Source organism: Arvicanthis niloticus, chromosome 2 (genome assembly GCF_011762505.2).
Source record: "Arvicanthis niloticus isolate mArvNil1 chromosome 2, mArvNil1.pat.X, whole genome shotgun sequence".
Taxonomy (NCBI): domain Eukaryota; kingdom Metazoa; phylum Chordata; class Mammalia; order Rodentia; family Muridae; genus Arvicanthis; species Arvicanthis niloticus.
The window spans coordinates 81408306-81434932 of record NC_047659.1 but is presented as its reverse complement, the minus strand read 5'-3'; positions in this window follow the sequence as shown (position 1 = coordinate 81434932).

Here is a 26627-nt window from a genome sequence, read left to right as displayed (position 1 = left end):
TCTCAAAGGCTAGAGATTTTTATTCAGAATTTTAAAAATGGAAATTGGATTTTTTTTTCACACACACAAGATTATATTTGCAACTGTTACACAGTTATTGCCTCTGTTAAACAAAAGAGAAGTTCCTGCAACTTACCAAGTTAAGGAGCTCAGGAAGTTATGAAACTCAGACTCCCCTCCCCAACAGAGTGTAAACAGTATGGCTTGTGGGGTAGGCACTCCTCATGGAGCTGCCTGCAAGCTGTTCAGGGAGTACCAGAGCTTTCATGACTCATCACCACGTCATCACCCATGTTGGGGTAGGCTTTATGGTGATGTAGATACCTTTGAGTCACCTATTATTTTATAAGTAACTACAGTACACAGGAACATGCACCTATAAATAACTTCATAAACTCATTGTTTCACCAAGCTAGGCTTGTGTGGAATCATTTCTTTTCCTTTTTATTTTTTAATTGAAAACAAAGAGTTTTTTTCCCTAAAGTATACTCTGATTACAGTTTTACCTCCCCAGTCTCCCCCAGATCCTCTCCATCATCCCATCCATCTAACTCCAAGCCTTCTGTCTCTCTTTAGAAAGCAAACAGGAAAAAAAAATTAGAATGAAAGCAAACTGGCAATTGGGGCTGGACAGAGGGAGAAAAGAAAAAGCATCACACACACACACACACACACACACACACACACACACAGTCATACAAAACTTATAAAATTGGAATCCACAATAGATAAGCAAAAGACAAGGTAAAAAAAGAAAAAAAAAAAGCCCAAAGAATTATAAGAATAAACATCTCCCAAAATACCAGTGAGTTTGTCTTGTGTTGACTGTCTATTGTTTGGCACTGGGCCTCCCTTAAATGTGGCATGTATGCCCAGTGAGACTTCACCAGAGAAAACTTAATTATTTCTTGGCAAGAAGCTGTCAATTGGAAATAACTTCTGGGTTGGGGATAAGAGCTTGTGTTCACTTCCCTCTCTCATTTCCTTCCCTTTTCTCATCTTTCTCTCTTTTAAAAAATGGGACTTGCCGGGCGGTGGTGGCACATGCCTTTAATCCCAGCACTTGGGAGGCAGAGGCAGGCGGATTTCTGAGTTCGAGGCCAGCCTGGTCTACAGAGGGAGTTCCAGGACAGCCAGGGCTACACAGAGAAACCCTGTCTCAAAAAAAAAAAAAAAAAAAAAAAAAAAAAAAAAAAAAAAAAAGGGACTTATTTTTATTTTACGTGCACAGCACTGTTCTTGTGCAAAGCAGTGTTCTTATCTGCTGATCCATCTCTTCAGCCTCCTAGAGTCATTTCTTTGGTCTGACATCAGTGCCTAATCTGAAGTGAATAGCTGAGGCTCACATCTCCCGAAGAATAGTAACATAACAGGAAGTGATTTTGAGACAAGAAAAAGAAAAACTAGTCTTCCTTCATCTTGACCATTCAGACTCCTGTTAGTTTGAACAGAAGTAATTCTTCTGACTTCTAGGCTCCAGAAACTGCAACTGATTGCTCACATGGCAACAAGTCTGTGATTGTAAACTAAGTGCAACTTAAGCTTGAGTGGATTTTCTTTAACAGCTCTGTATGTTAGAGTCTATACCTGGGGTGAATGAGATGAGCAATTCACATGTTCTCATTTGGACACTCAAAAAAAATCAGAGAGGTAAGCAGCTTCTATGTCTCATGACATTTTATGGGTGAAGATCAGAGGAGCTTTGAAAGAGCGATTGTCTAGATTGAGGGATATCAGTCCAAGTCAATACTGAGTAATGGTCAATCAGAAATATTTTACACCAGCAAGATGGCTCAGCAGGTAAAGGTGCTTGCAACTAAGTCTGACAACCACATGAAAAGAGAGACTAACTCCTTTAAATTGTCTTCTGACCTCCATATGTGTACTATGGTGTGTACATACACGTCAATAGATAGATAGATAGATAGATAGATAGATAGATAGATAGATAGATGTAATATTTTTGAAGAGAAATATTTTGGTTACTTGAGTTACCTTGTTCAATCAAGCAACTTACAAAAGATAGGTGACTAGGCCCAGTGATGCTAAGGTTTTCATTGACTATAGAAATAATTATTTCCCCCTTGGTGGGAAGCTCTTCTATTGGTTCCTTCAAATTTAGACCCTTTAGTATTGTGGATTAATTCAAGTGAAATTCTTCTACAAGACTTTAGGATGAAAATCTTTCCAGTGAATGATTCTTACTGGAAAAATATGGATGTGTATTCCTACCTATGTATATAACCAAGAAAACACGAAACCTACAAGGGGCCAGGTGCCTTACCACAAATCCCTGCTAGAATCACAGGAAGACAAGATGGGGTTGCAGATTGATCTCCAAAGGATAAGAATGGGCACAGTCAATATATAGGGAAGGGTGCTGGACAGACAGGTCAATTCGTTGTCCACAGGTGCTCATCATGCATCACTGCATTTGTTGGAAATATCTTATTTAAAGAAACTTCTGCATATGATTTGTGCAAAATAAAAATTCATTGACAATCAGTGATATTTGCTGTGGCCATTGGAAGTAATCACATCCTGTCATTCTCTATGATCTGGAGGGCAGAAGCAAAGTACCATCTTGAGAATCAGTTGAAGCCAAGCTACTCCAGAGAAGATCTAAATGTGGAGTAGTCATCAGGCAGAGACCTAAAATTTAATTGTCCATAACCTTAGATCCAGAGACAGCCTTGACGGATAGCTGTGAAAACCAAGAAGTCCAGGGTCTGACCATACAAAAAGTGCATACAGGAGGCCAGAAGGTTCATCTCTGAAATGACTTCCCATGTGGGTGCCCTGGGTCCAAACACACCAACAGAGAATGACCATAAAGTTTCATAGCCCTGAGCCTAAGCTCAGATTTAAATAAACCAATCTGTATTTCACTACTGTAGAGCCTGAATTCTCTGAAAGCCCAGATGTCTCTGATATCCAGGGCTGCGTCTCCCCAGCAAGCGTTTAACACCCTTACCTTCCCCCAAAATATGCTTTATTTTCACTCACCTTGCCACATCTCTCTAACTTGGTTCTTCAATGTTCTTATAGTTCAAGAAGCTTTTTCCACCTTTTCTTTGTTTTCTCTCTTCCCGAAGCCTTGCTCTTCCTTCCTCCTTGCATAACAGTATCCCTCTCTTCTTTTCTTTTTTGTTCACTTTATTTATTTAACTTTGTTTACTCTCTGTTTTCCCTGTTCCCTGATTCCTTTATCTCATTCACTTACTATTTATTTATATATTTATTCTAAGCCAATTTTAACTTCATAGCACATTGCACACTAGTTTTCTTATTTTTTCTTTCTGGCCATTATTGATCTATTAGGGGCATTTAACTGATTTCAAGTGGATTCCTGTATCCTTTCTAATATGCTGCTTTTGCTGCTGTAACAGTGTGTTGTTCCTCGGTGAGCGGTACTCAGGATGGAGTGCTCAAAAGGCTGCTCAGTAGGAAGTTCCACAAATAAAACGGGAAGACACATACAAACAAATAAACCATACAAACCAAAATGCACAAATCACCTCTCAGTACAAAAGAAAAAAGAAAAAAAAAAAAGCACAAGATATGCTTTCTCAAAGAGACCACAAATCAACAGCAAAAGAAATTGCACAAATAGATTGAACAAAACATAAAACCATGCTCTTGCATGACCAACGGGGCACTGGAGAAATCTAGAAGAAAAATGAAAACTTCTTAGCCAATGAAAACTACAACTTACCAGATACATTGGGGTGTAACTATGGCAATTACAAGAGGAGTGTTATGACTGTGAATGTTTGCCTTAAAAATCCAGGGTTTTCTAATAACCTAATTCTGGGACTGGAGAGCTTAGGAAATAACAAAAAAAAAAAAAAAAAAAAAAAAAAAAAAAAAAAAAAAAAAAAAAAAAAAAAAAAGGCAAAACCAAAAGCAGCAGATGGCAAGAAATAATCTCAGGGCAGAAATAAATGGGGACTAAGAAAAATGTATGCAATTAGAATTGCTTCTTTAGAAAACAAGAATGACAAGCTCTAAGCTAAACTAACTGAAAGATAGAGAAAGAAGACATGAACTCATAAAATTAAAGATGAAACGGGACTTTTATAGCAGATTCCTGTGAAATTCAGAAAAAATCAGTAAGAAATACCTAAAAAACTTGCATTCTAAAACACAGGAAAAGGTAGTTAAAATGGATAAGTCCCTAGGCACCTATGACCTTACCAAAATTAAATGAAGGTGGCAAACAATATAGACAGATCCATATGAGCAGCTGAGATGAAATGCTAAGTCAATCCTACACAAAAACACCCGTATAGTTGATACTGCACTACTAATAATAGCAATAAAAAGTGGGACCTTACTAGGTGAATAGACAGATGAATGGATAAAGAAAACATTATATATACAGTGGAATTTCACAGCTGTAAAGAAAAAATAAAATCATGACATTTGAGCTAGAATGGGTGAAATTGGAGATTGCTATGTTAAGCAAGACAAGCCAGAATTGGAGAGATAATTATCACATTGTTTTTCTCATATGCAAACTCTAGACTTAAATTTATGTAGAGTGTGTGTGTGTGTGTGCACATGTGTGTGTATAAGTGAGTGTGTGTGTTAAAAGTAGAAAGGGAAGAACATGAGAAGAGAAGAACATCTTAAAAGAAGAAAGAAAGGCAAGAAGAGAGAAGAGAATGAAGGAATGCATACGATATGAAGACAGAAAGGGGGGTTATTTGGGGATGAAAACCAGAAAGTGGAGTGAGTAAGCATAATGACAGACGTGTATGAAACACTCCTAAGAAAATGCATAACTTTGCTCTTAAAAAAATAAATAAATAAATAAAAAAGAAAATCAGATTCCACAATTAGCTTTGGTAACTGAGAGCATCCCAACCGTGTCAAACAGAAGTACCTATTTCTATAAATATTTCAAAATAATTCCTCCACCATCCTGAAGTGAAATTTACAGTACAGCTTATCTACACATAATTTCAAAGAGACCAGTCTAGTACATTAACCCTCAACACCCCCCCCCAAAAAAAAACAAAAAAAAAAAAAAAAAAACCACCAAAAACCAAGCAACAATAACAAAAAACAAGCTAACCACTATCTTTATATGTAAATATTGAGCCACAGCTACTGAATAGCTACTTACAGCTATTGAAACCAACAGACAGTTGTACTTAACACTGAATGTCTAGATCCATGAGAGGAATAAAAACAAAACAAAGGTTTTAGACTGATCATTCAAATAACAAAGGGATTTTTTTTTTCTCAAATGATCAACTCCCTTGGTAAAGTTCAATGCAAGATAGTAAATTGTTTTCTTTATAGAGCCATTGTCTTGCTGACTGGTGTTATCTGTTAGGCCAGGCCATAGCAAGCTTCCACAACCAGAACAGGAAGTGGCTAGTAGACTAAATGACCCTTACATGATTTATGTAGCCAGGAGCAACCCTAAGCTCCTACAACCAGGACCAGAGATGGGTAATTGTCCAACTGACCTCTACACTGTGTTTGAACAAGATCCTTCCCTAAGTCTTAAACTAATACAGGTAACCAACTCTAAAATCCATCTTCTTGGGAAAAATTACATGTACCTTTAATTGAGTTTTGATATAATTATGTTTTCTTGTGCACCAGGGATTGTATTACACAAGGAAACCATTTTCCAAATTATACTATGTTTAAATATGCTGCCAATAAACCACCTGGCATCAAACTCCCAAAATTTGATCCAGTTTGGAAGCTTAAGTCAGGCTGAATGGGTTTTCACTCTAACCTCTTTGCAGTTTATTTTCATGCTTACAGTGATAGTTGCAAGGACCCATCAATGGATTTTAAAAATTACTTTTAGAACTATTTGTTTTATTTTATGTATATGACTGTGTTGCCTATGTGTTGATATGTGTACCATGTGCACCTGGTGCTCTAGGAGGTCAGAAAAGGGCTTCAGATCCCTGGAGTGTGCACTGGAGTCCCAGATGGTTGTGAGCCCCCATGTGCATGCTGAGAATCAAACCCAGGTCCTTTGCAAGATAGCCAAGTGGTATTAACCACTGAGATATTGTTGCAGCCTCAGAATATCTTTTTTTTTGTTTTTGTTTTTTTTAATATTTTTTATTTAATATTTTTTTACATTTAAGATGCCTTCCCCTTTCCCCACTTCCCCTCCCTAGAAAACCCCTGTCCCATGCCCCCCCTTTCCTTTTTGCTTTTATATATATATTTTTTTAAATGTTAATCAAAGGATTTATAAGTTTGGTAATGCTCCCAATACCCAACCTAGATATAAAAACTATCTTTGACTGGTGGAGACCTGTGAACATGTGCCTCCATGCCCCCTCTCTCTTTCTGTCTCTCACCACCTAGCTTCTCCTCTCCTTCATCTTCTCTCCTTACTCCATCTCTTCCTCTCAATACTCCTTCCCACTTAGCTCCTCCTACATATCACTCTTCCTGTTAAAGTAAAACTTTTCTCTCAAAATACAGTTAGAGCATACTTATTCCTAATTGTACCAGTGAGGTACAAGATAGTCCTAATACCCAGTCCATCATTTTGTTGACTAACCAGAACCTCTGTCATCTCTTCTAACTAAAATACTTACTTTTTGATCCTGGCTTTTTTTTTTTTTTTTTGGCTTTAGAGTGAATGTCAGCTGAAAACTATATACTCAGATCTTTTCTCTCAAAGTAAATAGCCAGGATTGGCTATGAGACTATGGGTCTTCAACAGCCTCAGAATATCTTATGTGAAAGATACAGCCATTCACTAAACAAGTAATGGAAAAGTCACACTCATTCTTTACACACTCATTCAGAGATGTGCTACTTCATGGTATATTTTATCTTAAGGGCATTTAGTTATCTTTTTAGTATATTTTTTAATCCATTAATCATGGTCACTGACTAGACAGAAGTCTATGAATATACATACATATTCATATTCAAAGTATATATATACTTTGAATATATACCTTCCTAGAAATTTTCTCAATCATAACTTCATAGTTTTATGAAGATATAATTTACTCAATACAGAATTTGAGGGAAGAGGTTTAATATTCACTAATCACAAGGAAATGCTTCGAAAGCAAGAAGGCAGGTAAGAAGAGACCTGGATTCAGAGGTGCATAATCATGTTCAGTGCCTGCAAACCAAGCCCTATTCTGATGGTGATGTTGTTAAGTGAGCCCAGATGATCTCACTGTCTATGCATTGGGTCAATCAGAGAATCCTAATAGACCTGTGACAGAGGAACTCAACGCTTCAGAAAGTGTTCTTTCACTAAAAATTTCAATGCGAGCACCTTTAATTTTTCACCAACTACTTACTGAACGCACAGAGCATACAGAGCTAGGAACTATAGATAAGGTGGTGAACAAGCACCTGCCCACGCAGAGCTGACAGTCTAGTGAAGGAGACAGGCAACACATAAGCAAATACCTTGTATATTAAATGCTTCACACCATTTGACTGGAATAAACTATACAGGAATTAATTCTAAGGGTGATTAAGGAAAATGTGCCAAGACAACACACTTAATATAAACGAGGGAGGACATTTAGAATAAGAGAACATGAAGAAGGAACAAAACAGTCTTGAGTTGGAATTATCCTAGGAATATCCCTAAAACTACAGGGCAAAGAGATAGAAAGCAATGTAGCAAAAGAAATAAGGAAAGAAGTAAAAAGTATCTAAGAGATGAGAAAAAAAGAGAAAACATCTCCCTATATAACATGAGAATGAAGTGGGGTGGTAATGAAGGACTTTGAGGTAGAAGTGCTATGATCCTGATTGAGGCTTCTGGAAGACAAGCCATCAGCTGTGCTGAGAATAGAATCGAATGCACACAAGGGTGAAAGCAGAGAGACTCTTCCCATAGCTCTTGGGGGTGAGAAACAATGATACTCAATCCAGCAGTGCCTGCAGTGCTGAATCATCAATTCTAGTTATATTTTGAAAGATAAATTGAGATTTGTTATTAAATTTTAGATAGATAGGGTGAAAGGAAATAATAGAGTAAAAATGGCTCTAAGGATTATTTCTTGAATAACTGGAGGAAAGAAATTATGCTTTACTGAATTGGGGAAAGCCCAGATCTAGATTGATTGCTAGAATGATTGATTGATACTTCCCAACTTACTTATTTTTAATAGTACTGGGAACTGAACCAAGAGCCTCCTTTGTGTTTAGCAAGCACTCTACCATTTAGTTATATCCCTAGCACCAGAGCTATGGTTTTTATAGGAAAAACTCGTTGTTCAGTATTTAAGTCAAAATATTAGATACAAACATTTATAGATAGGAGAATTATCTAATCCATATGTGAATTAGCCTCATATTTAGATATTTATAAGTATTCTCACCACTGTAAAAAAAATTATAGGAAAGAAACAGAAGATTATAGGGTAACTGTAGGGCCTCCAGTAGACCTTTATTTAAAATGCTTCAAATGCTGCTTGTCTGGAGGCACTAGCTAGAAAACACATTTGCTATGGAATGCTAACCCCTAGGAGAAATGGGATAGTGGCCATTTAAACATCTTAAGGGTATCAGATGCTAAGGTGTAGTAACTTGCAATCAATACCTGTCATTTGATGAATAGGTAACTAAATCCACCCACCTGAATCCAGTCTTTTTTTTTTTTTTTTCTCTATAGATCAAATTAAAAACAAAAGCAAGTTTTAAATCTACCAATTCTGGTGAAGCACAGAACTTGATTTTTTATATACTTTAAAAATATTACAAAAAAGGGAGTCCCTTTGAAGGTCCAGATGGAAGGTGGCCAATTACTAAGCCAGGGCTGGAGCCAACAAGACAATAGCATTCTCACACATTGAGCAATGCTCAGTTCACCTTCCCCAGGGAGTCAGAGCTTCTATAACTGAAGCCCAGGCCTCTGCCTCCCAGATGGCGCATCTACTAGCATATCTTTGACATGTGTCAACGTTTTGTAGACAACTACAACATTTCAACAATATCCTCCAGCCTTTTAAACTTTCTCCCCTAAGAAAGTTTTATATTAACATCCAGGGACATTGCAGTGTTCCCAAGAATTTTTTTTCACCTTTACAAAATTTATACTTTTTATTCATGCAAAGTAAATAAATCCATATCAAATACCTATGTTGAGATAGAAATCAGAAATATGGTTAAATAATAATAATTCATAATAATAATGATAATAGAAAAGGCAAAGTCACTGTTCTTACAATGTTTATACCTTAATGGAGAAGATACAGAGCAATTCATTCTTCAGCTCGTGTCTGAAAAGAATTAAAAGTTGAACATCCAAAGCAATTATGGCTTTGGCTGTAAAGAATTTAATGAAGCAATATATAATGGATCTAAATTAAATTCCAGATTCTAAAACTGTCTAAGACTTTTATTTCATAATCTCAAATACTGTAACAGTATCAATTAATTATACCAACTGTTGAGATTTAAATGTACGATGTTTCTCCCAGGCTCATGTGTTTGAATTTGTAGTTCATAGCTGATAGTGCTGTATTAGAAGGCTATAGAACCTTTAGGATGTGCACTCTTGCTGGAGGAAGTTGATTGCTGATGCCCAAGTCCTCAGGCCTTAAACCACCCTACTTCCTTCCTCTCTCAGCTTCTAATCTACCATAATGCTGCAACTTGTTGCCACTTGCTGTACAATAAGAGGGGAACAATAGCCTTTCCTGTCATGAAACTAAAGTAAATTATTCTTTCCCTGTTGCTTCTTGTAAGCATTTAATTGAGGCAAAAAAAAAAAAAAAAAAAAAAAAAACACTAACATTTCAACCCACGTCTTCTATGGGGTAAGCCACTCAGACTCAAATGGCAGGATCCTTCATAGGATCTGATCTTCAGAATAAAGAAGTTTTGGATCTAATATTTTTCCCTGTGTTACATTGGTGCAGACACATTAATTCATTTCCTACAACAATCCTGTTGGGTAGATGTTTTTATCTCATTGTACAGAAAAAAAGCAGGAGAGGCAATGATCTCTTCAGGGTGGGAAAAATAGGCAAATTAAAAGCTTTTATATTAAGAGAGGGGTTCTACATAAAATCCCCTTTGAAGCAAGGAATGTAGCTCAGTTGGTAGAGGGTTTAGCTAGCATGCTTGATGTCCCAGTGCGACCATAAGAATAATCTCAGCAAACAGGACGTAAAGGCCGGAAGGTAAAAGCAGCACACTAGAGGTGAAGACAAGGAAATGATTCGTTCAAGTGCATCCCCAGTTACATAGAAAGGGCAAGTTATCTTGGGCTATTTCAGTCCTTTTTTCTAATATATAAACAAATTTAAAAGAAAGCTTCATAGATGTGCAAACTTCCCAATGTTAATGAATGCCAAACTGAGAAATAAAAGACTTACTAACTCTAAAATCAGATCTTTAACTATAACCCGTTAGCATGGCTAATATCAACAAGTCATGAATCCTAAATATGGGATATTCTACAGAAGTCTTGATACAGACATCCATCTTTGTTCTTCATGTGCTTTGTACTCAAAAAATTTTGGACTGCATGGAATGCATTGCCAGGCCTGGTGTACATTGGATTACAGTTAAGTTTTGCCTTTGGCAATACCCACAGGAGACAATGAAAACAGGAGGGAAAGAAAAAAAACAAAACAGCACATTTAATCATTTTTTCCAGTTACCATTCTAACATAGCATGGGTTAGGCATGATCAGATTTTTCTACTAAAGCCATAATAGTACATTATCCACCCTTTTACTTCCTGTGATTAAAATACTGACACAGATAATAAGGAATGAAGAATACATTGTGGCTTATCATTTTACAGGGTTCAGTCCATCATGGTACAGAGGGCCTGGCAGAGCAGAACAGTTCATATCATAACAGGTCAAGAGCAGAAACAAGGAGAACACTGACAAAGATTTATTTCCTGACTTTCTCCCTCCCCTCGTTTATTCTATCTGTGTGCTCCTAGGCCATGGACTGGTGTCACCCACATTCAGGGTATGGTTTTCCCCTCAGTTAATCTCTCTAATGCCCTTACAGACACACCCAAAGGTGTGCCTCAGTCTCCGAGGGGATTCTATAAGTAGTTGGGATGACAATGAAGCAGTCACAGATGTCCCCCTCCTAGTTTTATAGCCCTAAATTTAAGTAATCATCCCATTCATGCTTCTTCAGATCTATGGTTGATAATGGCTCCAGGGCTGGGCTCTTAATAGAAACAAGGTGTTTCACTGTTTCATCTTGTCTACATATTCAAAATAATCTCTTCATCACATCTTCTCGAAGGAACCCCATCAGAGGGGCCATCTGTTTTGTATTGGGAACCTGATTACTATAGCTTGAGAAATGGAGCTAAAGAACTAGATGGGCAAAATTATTTCCTCTAAAGAAAAATTAACTTATATGTCACACATGAACCATAAACAGAGACTACTGCATATATTCAGTGCAGAAAAAAGCTAAGCCATTCGTTTTTTTATCTTTCCCTAAAGATGATACTTATCTCCCATTCTCTTCCAGCCTGGTCAGAAAGACAAAGTCACTTTAGCCATACTGGGTGCTTCTGCTTTCAGGTTGATATTTTTTCATCTAAAAGTTTAAAAATTTCAGCAAAACCTAAGACCAGAACAGATGTTAACATTTTAGTATTAAGCTTTAATATAATCCCTTTTGGCAACACTAATGAGGTCTGATTACTGTAAGGTTTTAGAGTAAAATAAAAGAATGTTGGCTTTATTTTAGAATGATGGGACATATTGAAGTCACATACTATTATCTCAAAGGAGGCCACCAGAAAGATACTCATACAGAAATTCGTAAGATGGGATCTATTACCACTGGTCTCCCTAGTCAACCATCTCTGCTCAGAAAGTCAATTAAAGCCTCCTACACTCTCCTCCACTGATCAGAATAATTGCACTTTAAAAAAAGTAGTTCAGATGGAAAAAGGAAATGTTTCCTTCAGAAATATTACACCCAAATTTCTCTTTATTACAGATGCACAATCAAAGCCTCACACTGCACTGGTCCCTGAGATGGTTAGAGCATCTCCTCCACTACACCTCACCTCAGCCCACCTCGCCATCACTGTCCCAGGTCAAAAGCCCACCCACTAAGGGGTATATCATGTCCTAGTACCTTTCCCATTCATCCACCCTCCATGTTGTAGTTTGATCATATTTCTTCTCTGTCAGTCTTTTGGATGGCTCACACAATCTATAGAAAAATGCCAACTATTGAGAGATACAAACAAGACTTACCTTGAACTTGTAGGAATCTCTAGGCCTTTCACTACCCCAAGACATGTTTTCCAGACCCTGAGTGCCCTACCCTTTCCTAGTACTCTTTGGATGCAACCTAGTCTTCCTTTCTTCTAGGGTTCTGTTCCTGCTGTCATACTTACAACAATCATTTTCAGCAGCTACAGTTTTTGAGCACTTTTTCATGCACAAAGGACCAAATTAAGTCACATCTTGACTAAAATTTTACCCCAACTTTATCCCCACAATAACATTCCTGAAGTGGATCTGTTTTAATTTTTATCTCCTACATCTCTTATTTTCCTTTGTTTAACAATCCATCCTTTCAGAAATAAGAAATAATGCTAATGATTTTTATTATGTCATCTCCTAAACCTGTGAGCTAAGCTGTATATTTAGAACAGAAACAATATTTGTTGAAGATATACCGTAACACTCAGAAGCTTATTTACAAGTGGTTTGAATTTATTCTCACAACATAAAGAAGCACTGTTATCCCATTTGTTGATAAGGAAAGAAATGTTGCTAAATTACCACAGATAATAGTGTGAAATCCAGAAACCTATGTTCTGATTTTACTGCATTGCTTGCTATCCCTTTTATTTGCAGATCGTGTTACAGATTACAAAGTGCTTTAGTGACACAGAGGGAGGGGGGAGTCCTCTTACAGATCACAGATAAACCAATAAAGAGGTTAAGACAGGGGAGGGAGCCTCACTTTTTGAGGTGAAGGCTTAGAGAGAAAAATTACTCTTTTTAGATCACTAAAACAAAAATTGGAGTCATCAAGATGGGAATTCCTATATTGAAAGCCAGTCCTCTTTCTAATCACTTCTGTCTCCTGCACTGATACTGTATTTCCTTCCTTGTCAGGGAAAAATATTGTGTCTTCTAAACAACTTGCCTTTGTTAAGAGGCTCCCCATGAACTGCCCACACATCTTGCTCTTTGGTCCTGTCTTAGGCATTAAAAATCTGACCTGCCCCATTAAAACAGCTATGCTAAGCTGTGGCTGTGAGGTACAAGCTAATATTTGTCCTATCTCGACTTGTGTTGTTATTAAATTTTGACAACCCATTATTCATTTCTAGGTTTTAAAAATCAGGTGCCTAACTCCTCTGTAAATGGGACGGGGCACATCATTCCTCCCATGACTGGATTTGATGGTACCACTCCCACTTGCCTTGTCATCTTCTGAGTTCCTAATTTGTTTCTCACCATTGAAGATGCCCCACTGACTGAGAGGTACCACTGGACACCACATAAGAGAGAGCTTGCAGAAGCCTTCTCTACAAACTTGCCTCCTTGTCACGTCTCCCGAGCATAGAATAGCATCCTTTATAAAGAGCATTCTTTACAAAGATGTGAGCATCGGCTACTTGTATGCTATCCTTTGTGATCCTCATTCCATCTGTATTGCAAATCCTTTGGGAAGAAGGCCATTCTGTGAGTGGAAAAGGATTTCCCATTATAGTGGCTGAGACAGTGCCAGGTAGACCTCTGACCTTTGCTTTACCTGCCCAGCTTTCTGAGTGACACCGAAGAGAACACTACACGATAGACAGAACAAGATGCTTCTTACTAATGTTGTTTCAGTAAGCTGAGTCTAATCTGACTGTTTATCTTTAGTACGAAGGTGCTAGGTGCTGTACTCTTTATAGGTCTTTCCAGATCTCTTTACTTCTTAATGCCATGAAGGAACTACCTTCAATATATAGCAGTTATTTTGGCAAAATAGTATTTTACTTCCAAATATGTAATTAAAAATATATCCTACTTTTCATGGAGGAGAATATGACAATGCACCCACATGGTGTTTTGAAGTATGTCCACAGATAAGAAATACTTCCTAGCGAGATATGAACCACTTGAGTAAGTTGGAGGAGCCTTAGGCTAACAGCATGGAGGCCTGACTGTATCATTCATCTTTTCTTCTCTGGACCTTGGATTTTTTGTGAGTTTTGAGCAGAGTACTAGAGTAAATATATCAGTGATTATGAATGCAAAAAATATACATTTGAAGAGTTTAAGTAACTGTGTAAGAGGAAACCAGAGACCTGGGTGGTTTTAATAGTTTTGTTGCTTACTATCTTTGTGACCTAGAGAGTCACATAAATGATCTTTGCATCTTAGCTCTATTACTATTATTATCTATTATTAGTGTCATGTCTGTGCTATGTTTCTGTATCTGTTTTTAATACCCCTAACATCATTCATTTCATAATGCCTGGTCTCTGTAAGCATGTAAGGTATTACCCAACCCTCACCTAGGACCTATCTGTATTTGGCTAATACCTACTTACCTTTCTTACAGTGCCTGAACATTACCAAGATCAGTGGTATCAACAGTAAACAGCTGCACACACAGCTCTGACTTTCTGGTAAGTTGCAAATTTGCAGACACCACAACTGAGTACTAAAACAATGGATTTTCCTTGCTGGTTTTCACTGTCTCCTCTAACACCGTCTTCACTGTGTGGCCTCCAGCATCTCTTAGCCCGGAAACTTTTATCAATCACACTACCCTTTATTTGATCCCTGTTCCACTGTAAAATCAGTCAGTGAAGCAAGGATATGGATGAATAAATAAATACAGAAAGAAAGAAAGAAAGAAAGAAAGAAAGAAAGAAAGAAGAAATAGAAAATTAAGTTCCAACAACAAAAAGGTCCACTGCACTAATGGATGACCTTTATCCAGAGGAATGGTGTGAACAAGTTCTGTGATCAAGAGAATCTAAATTCAATTGCAGTGGGACTTTGGTAAAGTTTCTTAGTCTTGAAGCCTCAGCTTTGTCATCTGTACAATGGGAATGGTGATAGTACACATCTCACAAGGATGGTATAAAATACAGAGTTCAATAGGGTCAGTCAGTGTTCAAGTCAGTGTTTGGCTTGGCAAAACTTAAATACTCAATGATAGGAGAAGGAACCTGAAAAATGGCATTAGTGGGCAGGCCAATCAATACCAGCCATGTTCTGTTAGAGAAAGAGCCTAGAGAATGCATTAAACTTATGCTAATTAGCTCATGTTAATGATGCCATAGTCAAGGGCTCTGTAAGTGTCTCCTGTGAAATAGCTCACGGTGAGAGAATAAGTTGCCAGGTTGTAATTCAGCCCCCTTGTTACTGTGTGGAAAAAAAAAATCCCTTGTCAATTCCAGAGACAATGCCACATTCCCTTTGCACATGGTTTCCACTTTCAGTGCCAAAACACAAGATTTTACAAAGCCCTCTGCAATGTGTTTTTTCTGCAAATGTGTTTGTCAGGAGCCTTGTTCTGCAGATAATGGATTTTCAAAAAGACCTGTTTTTCTTTTCTGGCACCTTGAAAGGAGGAAATTTCTGAATGGGAAGAAGGATCAAGTGGCTGTTTTGTACCCACAGTATAAAACATACTGTACCTCTTGCCTACATATTGTGCCACTGTGTTGGAGGCTAGGTTTCATAATTACATAGTACCAACACACAATTACCCACAATTAGTCTAATTACATAAATACACTATGATTATCTGAAAGATAATGTTAAGTAGCACACAAAGGAGATGGGCTGGCCTGAGGTAAACCATCGGTGGTGATCTGGCAGTTTTTGTGATCCCTGGACCAGGCATAAGAAAAAAGATACTGGACTCCTGGCTGCCTTCCCTTTTTCCTTCTACTTCTCAGTCATTCCCACAGCCTCAGGGTGCTGCTTTCTCTTCAGGTGACCCCTAAATGTTCCCTTTACCATGTCCATTTGTTAACATAACAAACAGTAAAGGCTAATTGGTTTAAAAACCATATCTAAATCTCAAACCAACTCAGCATCCACACTGTTGACATTTATAAGCTAGTTGAATTCTGTATTTCACCATTGCTGATAGGTTCTTCATTTTGAGTTGGTCAGGGCAGTCCAATTAAGCAAAGGTTTACAGTGGCATAAAAGTTACTGCTGACTGATGGGGGTCAACTCTCTAACCTCTGGCTTGTTCTGAATACTGGCTGTCAACTTCACATTTGGGTGAACTTATATTGCGTTCTGGAAAAAAGCAGCAATTCCAACGATACACACTCGCAAAGCATGTTGTTTGAGTATTTTTAGTGTCTGTTTTCTGGACTCTTCTCAGCCAAAAATATTAATATAATTAATCTATATTAACCAAACAGCTACAAAATATCAATTATTTTACTTATTTTTTTCCTGCCAATCTCCAAATCAGGAGCTAAAAATACAGTGAGAAACAAATCAATGGTTATTTTTGGCCTCGGTTATATTATAGTCTAGCTGGTGTTACAGAGAGGAACACATTCTGCCTTGAGGTAGATGTGCCATTGCTGTGACTGTGGATGATTACATCACAGTTCTCAAGTCTAGTGGAAATTAGACTCTAGTTCATGGGATTAGCACTTCTTCTCCTACAATGGAGCTACTTCTGTACTCCATTCGTGCTACAGCTAGTTATGTGATGAACACTGGAGAATAGCATTTGAGCCAAAGGACGTGAAGCAAATTTTATCCTCAAAAGACATCAAATTTATATTCTGATTTCTCAATGAATCTCGTAAGTTATGCAGAGGTAAAAATATATCTCTGGTCCTAACTGGATAGGAAATGTATGTAACAGATCTGAGTTGAACAAGGAATCAAATCAAGTCTAACCTGTAGCAAAGACCTGGACAAAGCTCTTCTAGAGTCAGCCCATCTGGTATCTTCAGAGCCACAAGCAGACTCTCAGATTCACGGATGAGAAATAGATGCTAACGGATATGCCACTGAGATTTGATGCTCACTCAAAGCACACATTTTTTATAGTAATAGTGAATGGATGCGAAGACTATTTGAATTTTCATATTAAAACATTATTACAGGATATGTTCCACCTAAAAAGTTGGTAAGTTCTATATAAGTGACAGGGAAGCTGCATTCATTCTCAACAGTATGGTTGCTGAAATAGAACTATCAGAAGGACGTTAGTTGGTGTGTCAGCATGGATGCGGGAAAGTCTAACAATGTCCCATCCCTAGATGAAGAGCTATAGGCAACTAATGACTGCTGAGAGAAGGACAATCAGTCTTCTAGGGCAAGTCCCAACCCCCATAGTTATCCAAGCAGGATACACACACACACACACACACACACACACACACACACACACCCCCATCTGCTTAACAATAATGGTTGAACCTTGAAGAAGAGGCCATGAACTTGAGAGGGGAGGGAGTAGGTGGCATGGGAAGAGAGGGGTTAGAAGGAAGGAGAGATAGAAATGATGTAAGCAAAGCACCCATGTTTAAAATTCTCAAAATTGAGATACAGCTCAGGAGGAGGCCCCAAGGCCTGACACTAGTACTGATGCTATGGTGTGCTTACAAACAGGGGCCTATGATGACTACCCTCTGAAAGGCCCAACAAGCAGCTGAAAGGGTCAGATGCAGATACTTACACCTAACCAGTGGACAGAAGCTGGTGATCCCTGTAGTTGAATTAGTAAAAAAACTGGAAGAAGCTGAGGAGGAGGCTGATCCCATAGGAAGACCAGCAGTCTTAACTAATCTGGACCCCTGGGATCTCTCAGACACTGAGTTACCAACTAGGCAGAATACACCAGCTGATATGAGGTCCCCAACACATATACAGCAGAGGGCTGCCAGGTCTGGAGTCAGTCAAAAAAGATGCACCTAACCCTCTAGAGTCTTGGGCCCAGGGAGTGGGGAGGTCTGGTAGGGTGGGGGTAGGATGGGGACATCCTTTTGGAGACAGGGGTTGGGGAAGGTGTGGAATGTGGAACAGTCGGAGGGTGTGGATAAAATCTGGACTGTAAAAAATAGATTAAAGAATAAAAAGAGAAGAAGAAAAATTATAAAATGCTACATAAAACTTTGGGGTTTTTTTGTTTTGTTTTGTCTTTTAAAAAGTTAGGCCAGGAGTAGTAGCACACACCTGTAGTGCCTTCTCTCAGAGCTCAGGGAATCTGGAAGATATTGTAAGAGCCAGAATGGATGGAGGGCAAGAGGAGAACAAGTCCTCTGAATCCCGTAAGCAAGGGATATGTGCATATGAATTCACAGAGACTGAAGCAGCAAGCACTAGGCCTACATTAGTTTTCACCAGGTCCTCTGTATACATGCTATAGCTTTTAGCTGAGCATTTTTATGGGGCTTCTGACTGTGAGAACAAGTGAGTCTCTGGTTCTTGTGCCTGCTCTTAGAGCTCTTTTTCTCCGGTTTGGATTGCTGAGTTTAACTTTGCTGTAACAATTTTTGCTTCGACTTACTATGTTTTATATTGTCGTGTTTGTTATCTGGTAGAATCATGTTCTTTTCTAATGGGAGACAGAAAGGGACTGGATTCCAAGGGGAGGAGAGATGGGAAGGAACTGGGAGGAGTCAAGGGAGGGGAACCTAGAGTTAGGATTTAATGTATAAAAAAGAATCTATTTTCTATAAAAGGGGAAAATGAAAAAAAAAAATTAATTAGGTCGGGAGTGGTGGCATACACCTTTAATCTCAGTGCTTGAGAGGCAAAGTCCAGCAGATCTTTGTGAATTTCAGACCAGCCTGGTCAACATAATGAGTTCTAGGTTAGCCAGGGCTACATAGTGAAGCCCTATCTACAAAATACAAGCAACAACAGTTTTTTTTTTTTTTTTAAATCATATGAATATAAATCATTCTAGAAAGTGCATTTTTTTGATGAAAGTGCACTTTCGAAATTGTGTTCTTATTTCAAACAAACCATGTTTTGATGTACATGCTTCAAACAATATATTTAAAGAGAAGTTGAGTAGGAGATGTTTCTTTAATTATTATTATATTCCAGTCATTGTATTATTGTTTTATATACTTCGTATAATTATTCTAACATTCCTGAGAGGTAGGTCAACTTGCTTTTTTTCTTACAGATGAAGAATCTGGGCTCAGAAAGTTTTGATAGCTTGCCTAAAGCCACACGGTATAGTAGGAAGAAGACATCTGGATTCAAGCTTCTCACTCTCAAAATGGATATTATTTCTCCCTATTCTGTTGTTACATGAATAAATGTTCAAGGCCTGTCCCCCATCTGTAGGGAAGAGAAGTTTGAACCACATCCTCCTGGATGCTTCTGACAGTCGAGGATTCCAGGAGTGAAAATCTCCACAATGCAATAAAGATTCTTTACTTCCAGAGGAATCCAGTGAAATTCCCTTTAAGTATAGTGTTCCCCTAGCTCACATAAGGGCTTATTATTTCCAGATCATTAACTGTTTGACATAGAGATTTGGCTGAGAAACTTAAAGCTCAAGTGTTAGAGGGCTCTGCCAATTGAAAATCAGTCAAATGTGGATAATGGCTTCTGTTACTATAATACAAGTCTACAGGAAAATGTGATTCAATTTATAAAAAATTCTATCAAAGGCAGCTTTTCAGGAACTCATCTGTTGAGTACAACAAGGTACACCTGTGCTATATTACCCAAATAAGTTCCACCTGGAAGACAGATGACTGCACAGATTTAAAGGAAAAAATAATTTAATAAAGACAAGACATTTTTGAAAAGCAAGAGTTTTTCAAAGTTTTTCCACTATTGCTCTTTCCCACTTAAATTATTCTAGTCTATGACATCCTCAATTTCAAGTTAACCAGACTCATTAAATTTAGCCAAGCGCTGGTTGACGAATTTTCATTCACAGACAGATGTGAGTTGGTCATGGGAAAGGCCTTTCAAGTGTCATTCCACAGTATGGAGAATTGGGAAGAGACAAAATGGAGAAGAATAAAACAAACAAACAAACAAACAATACCCATTCTTTGTTAAACTGTCTTTAATTGTAAGTAAATGCATAAAATGATCATGGAAGTTATGTGAATTTAATCCCTTGAAGCTCACTCTAGATTCTACAAAAACTGTGGGGCCCGAGAACACCAAAGAAAAACAAATCATTGAGAAAACTTATAATTCCTTTAGGATATTAAAAAGATTAGCATGAACTATTTGAATGTCTGGGAAAGTAGGACTCCAAGAACACTTTATAGGTCTGTAGGGTTTAGCATACAGGATATTACTATAGTCCATATTCCTCCCCAGGTAACAATGCTTTGTTTTCAATAGATCTCTTTCCCTGCTCTCTCTGTGTCTTGCTTATCATCCCTCTTAGTTTCTGTGGCTTCACATAAGACAATGTCATTCATTCTTATACGGGCCTTTGTGAATCAAAATACCACCAGACTAAGAACTTAGCGTCAAAAGCCAGACATCTATTTCATTACAAAGATCACTCTAGACATAAAAGGAGTCAATCAACACTGCCTCCTATGATTATGTGTCACAGTAATAGACCAGCACAAGATAGACAAATATATGCAGCCCATCCAACCCACCTCAATGTCACCAACCCCTACTTATTCTTTTTTTAAAAGAATCAAAAAAGAAAACGAAAAGGATCCTCAGTAAAAACAATAGTGTTATTTACAAGACTGATTATACTTGGTATTTTTTGACTTTGACTTTGAAAAGCAAGGCATTTTCCTGCTTATCAAGGAGGTCTGATGTGCTTAGAATGTAGCTTATGGGTTCTTTATCAAACCCAAAGGACCAAGGGGAAGATTTTGGTTGATTGATTATTTTGTGTATAACTGTAAATATTATATATAATTGTTATTTATGATTAATAGTAAGGTGTGAAAATACAATTTCATATTTTTTCTTTCTGTAAAATGATGATATTGAATATAGAGCATCTAGTGTTAATACAATCACATTGGTCTTAGGGTGATTGGGTATTTTGACATAAGACAGAGGATTTTCCAATAGAATTATCTGTCTGTATTTTAATCAGAAACCTCTAGAATAATATACCAATCATTTATACATTATTAGAAAAAAAGTTTCTATTAAATCTAAAGGGATGAACAGTATCACTCAGCTGTGAACCCTATGAACTACAATATCAATCTTCTAGGCATGATGTACTCACTGTCACAATACTGGCAAAACTGTTAGGGAAGTAACCAACCATTCTCTGCCTGGATTTAAAGTCTGTTCCACAAGAGGGAGTTTATACCTAATACCACAAATCTAGTCACAATCACATGGCTGAGGATGTTCATGGAATTAACTTACTACAACTGTTTAGTAAAATTGTCAGGGTACTAAGCTGCCTTATTATTTGTGTTTATGTCCACAAACAATTGCTACTCTCAGCTCTTAATCAGAGAAGCTTCTGTTTGGAGAGAATAGCAATAAATGCAGAGACACATGGCTGCTCTTGAGTACTGAGAATAAATGACTGCTTGATGTTTGGTTCTAAAGACATATCATTCAGGCAGGGCTTATTGTGGAAGAGGAGGCAAAACAAATGTTAAAGATGAATGGTAGTGAGAAACGTTACGAAATGCTGTCTTCTGAGCATGGCACAGACAATGTAGCCCTGCTATTGCCTGCAATGGGCATATACTAGACTCAGCATTTCCACTGTCAATCAGATCAGAGAGGGTTTCACAAGGCCACACACTTCCTGGTAAACTGTTGGCTACCAATTAATCCTGGGGAAGTCACTGTCTGCCGATATTTGCTCATTGGTGAGCCCTCCAGGCTCCAATAGATATTTCCATATTCACGCTCACACAAATGGCCCTGGTTAAACTCTGTGAGTCACAAAATCAAACAAAAGAGATGGACTCCGGAGAGGACCAAGTAGGAAGGAACATGGGTAATAGTGGGGACAGAAGGATTAGAGAGGTAGAAGGTGGCAGTAATGAGGATGTACTTTGTCTATGTATGAACATGTCAATAAATAAATTCAACACAAATTATGAAAATTGTAGTAAACTCCTTCAGACATAGTTTTCTTACTTTTTCTGTGGGGAGACAGAGCCACTACAAGCAAATCAAACTAGAGTTTTCATAAAATACTGTTAAAGTTAGAAGAATACAGAAAATGTCCAAACTAATATTGTTCCCCTCAAAATTGTGTTCCTTTTGGAGGCCATATAAATGTCCTACTGAGGTTACCTTTGCCCCTAAACTTCTAATATCATCTAAGAAAAAATTTCCACAGCCACTGGAGTTGCTCCTAAAAATCAGTCCAGAAGACATCCTGTTTCTTTCTTACAGAAGGCAACAAAATGACTTTTCATATGAGTTTCCATACTTAAAGATTTTTAATATCTACAAATATCCAATCCACCACTGATATTTGCTGATATTCAGGGCATTCCAAAGTGTAGAATGTAGACTTTGAAGGCAGTTCCATAGTTTTGAGCATGGTGGTATTTTTGGATTAAGTGTGTCATCTGCACAGGTGGCTGCTTTGAACAAGAGTCTGCTCATTTCTGTGTGTGTGTTCAGGTCACCAGAGTACACAGCTACAAAGAAAGTTTCAATTTTCTTGTCTTCTGTGCAAATAGTGTTGCTTGGAATCTTGTAACACTAGGACTCTGCATTCTGTTTGAGGAAATGTCAGATTATCCCTTCAGAGTAATCCTCCTAGTCTTCATGAAAGACATTTTTATCACATTAAGGCAGAATATCAGACCCTTAAAGATTACTTATTTTAAAGCAAGCATCTTTTCTTCCTGTAGAACTACCAAGTATTATCCATGATTTATTGTTAGTTATTCTTTGTTGTAGTTATGGGTCTACATAACTGGGAACTCCCTTCTGGACATGGTTTGGTATTATACATTTTTATATTACACTATAATTTTTATGTGACAAAAATAACAAAGTTAAACAGATTTTTATCTCAAAATAAAAAGATCTGGGCTGACTTTGGTCAAAGGCCTTGGAATGTAAGCCTCAGATGTGCTTGACAATGTTATTGCTGATGTAATTTTTCTTTAATCTTTTCATAAGCAAAAAAAAAATCAGGAGAAAGATTGGAAAATAATGATTAAAAAAACTCTAAAATTTCCATGAATAGGAATTGTTCATCAACTCTACTTAAAAGGTTAGGTTTACAAGTCACATTAATCAATATTTTGTTTCATAGCAGATGTGGAGGAAGTTAAAAGTCTGGATTCCAGAAAAAAAAAAACACCTAAGAATACTGAAAAGTATTACATTTCACACACATGGGGGAAAATGGAGAAAAAAGGAAAAGATGTATATATATATATATATATATATATATATATATATAAATGTATATACATATATGTGTGTGTGTGTATGTATATATATTCACACACATACACACACATGAGTGTGTGTGTGTAATAAAGATGAAAAATACACAACCAAAGTTAGCAAAAATCACTGTGGAGAAACTAGATTTGAATGCTTCTAGGAGTTTTCTTAATGAAACGTCAACATCATAAAGCCACAAATAACAAGCACAAATCTTTGTGTTCCACTGTGTGATCTAATGACCCACCTTGTGGGGGTGTACTTTAACACTATCTTAAACACATATCTGTATACTCTGTACCCAAACACACGTGCTTTCCTCTTCCCTTCCCGCACTCAGTCTCCGACTTTCTTTTTTCCCCTATCAAAACATTAAAGTTTAGTTTTATGTCTTTTGTAGATATTTCATTATTTCTATTCATTCAGTATTTTCTAGATGTCCTCCAGGACTGCCACTCTACTAAGTAAAGTGAGGAAGCCAAAGAAAGGCTTAACTGTGGGAGGAAAACAGCACAGATAATGAGGAATACTCACATATAAAACAGTTTTGAGAAAAGAATCTCAGAGAGAAAACATTTGCTGCTCTACTGGCATCCACTTGATCCTGACACACTCCTTCATGCCTATTGTGTTCCTGGGTGTGCCAGGCACAAATGAGGAACAGAAGGAAGCAGGACAGAACCTTTTGTTCTCACCTTGAGTACATCTTTTAAAGCTTCACAGCAACTTCTTCTTCTTCTATTCCTTTTCTTCATAAGATTCACCAAATCACATCACTGGAGACCAAAGGTCATGTCAGCCCCCTTTTCAACCTGGTTGAAACACAATTATGAATATCCTACTAGTTCCAATCAATTGTTAACTCTTGCAATTATTTTTTTAAGACTGTTTTTGTGACCACTGGTAACAAATTAGTGAGTAAAGGAAAACAGGAATAAACCATTTATTAATATTGAAAATAAAACCAAAGGTATTGGGTCTTGGGGTAAACAGTATTTGGCTACTGTGAAAGACAGAATGAGGATCTTCCAAAGAAAGGGATTATCTGAAAGAACTTTCCAAGTGTGGTTTAGGCATCATGGAAGAAATACTAATTTTAAGACAATTTTATTGATTGTTAAAAGGTGTCTTTGAGAAGACAGGTAGTTACAACAAAATATAATGTGCAGTCAAATGCTCTACCACTGAACTATACCCAGTATAGATTGGTGCCTAGCCCAATTGTCAGAGAGGCTTCATCCAGCAACTGACAGAAACAGATGCAGAAACCCATAGCCAAACATTAGGTGGAGCTTGGCAGAAGAAGAGGAGGAAGGACTGTAAAAGCCAGAGAGAGAGTCAAGGATACCACATGAAAACCCATGGAATCAACTAACTTGGGCTCATAGGGGCTCACAGAGACTGAGCCTTTAACCAGGGAGCCTGCAAGACACTGACATAGAGCCTCTGTGCATGTGTTAGTTACAGTTGTACAGCTTGGTCTTCTTCTGGGAGTCCTAACAGTGGGAGCGGAGGATATCTCAGACTCTGTTGCCTGACTTTGGCTTTTTTTCCTCCTACTGGGTTGCTTCATTTAGCTTTATTGGAGAGGAAGTGCCTAGTCTTACCACAACTCAATATGCCATGGCTGGTTGATATCCATGGGAGGCCTGACCTTTTTTGAAGAGAAACAGAAGAGGAATGGATGGGACAGTGGAGGTGGGGTGGTAGGAGAGAAGGGAGAGGAAACTTCAATTAGATGTAAAATTAATTAATTAATTAATTAAAAAAGAAATATAATATGAGTACTGTCATTGAAATTGATGAGGTTTTCTTATCTTGATAATATACCCTGAATATAAGAGAAAGAAAAATGGAAGGAAGGTTTTTATATTGAATTCACTATATGATTAGCATAGCAACAGATGTTTTCATAAACATTGTATTATATACATTTCAGAACTACTCAGTGATTTACAATTGCTACTTTACAAGTGGTCACACAGCTTGTAAGAGAGTGGATCTTGTGTCTGGAAGGGAGACCCATGCCTTTTCAGTGAACTTCAAAGCTGCACTTACTCAGACTACTTTCTTCCATGAATGGAAGATAGGTTGAATCTCTGGGTTCCCATCACTCAGGACTCATAGTGACGTCAAATGAGCCTCTCACATTTTTCTTTTGGTCCCTGAACAATCTTGGCTCAGAAACAGTTCAGAAGTAAGGAAGGAATGAAAAACCATAAATGAATGATTTCAATCAAAAACTTAGCTGAAACCTGAGTGTTTTATTTTCAAAATGAGAAAACTGAAGGACCTTCTATATAATTGCTCCCACCACTAGATTCAATGCTTTCCCAAGCAGCGCCCAAATATACAAGTGACTCTTGCTTCAGTGCTCATTCTCCCACAAATACCTTCTTCCAAATAATCTCCTAGTACTGAAGCTGTGGGTTACTTGTGAATCCTATCCCAAGAGCACCAGATGGAGTCACAGCTAAGGTATATGACTTAATTTAGTACCCTTTTCTTTCTTTTTTTACTTATTCACTTTACAATTCGCTCACTGCCCCCTTCCTAGTCATCCACTCCCACAGTCCTCCCCCCTCCACCTCTTCTTCTCCTCTGGGCAGGTGGAGGTCCTCCTGAGTATCTCCTCCCACCCACACACTTCAAGTCTCTGTGAGGCTAGGTGCTTCCTCTCCCACTGAGGCCAGACAAGGTAGCCTGACTAGTAGAACATATTCCACATACAGACAACAACTTTTGGGATAGCCCCCGGCTCAAGTTGTTTAGGACCCACATGAAAGTCGAGCTGCACATCTGCTACATATGTGCAGGGAGGCCAAGGTCAAACCTGTGTATGTTCTTTAGTTGGTGGTTTGGTCTCTGAGAGTCCCAAGGGGCCATGTTAGTTGACTCTGTTTGTCTTCCTGTGGAGTTTCTAGCCCCTTTAGGGCCCACAATCCCTCCTCCTGTTCTTCCAAAAGAATCTCCAAGCTCCATTCACTATTTTTCTGTGGGTAGCACCGATTTCTTTAATCAACAAGCATTGAGCTGAAAACATACAATCATTAACATTGAATAATAGAAGGCATTGGAAAAGCAAAAAAATATAGTAGGATGTAGTCCTTATCAATGAATTTATAAAATGGAGCTACAAATATGAGGCATCAGATATTTATATAATGAAATTTAATCAAAAGTAAAATTAAATTAAAGAAATAAGAACGATGAGTCATATTTCAACAGAACAACAAAGGCAGGGAAGGCCAAAGGAAGTCCAACCATAGCTGTAGGGTTGGGGAAGAATAAGGAATGCATGCCAAACAAAGACAGATGAGACTG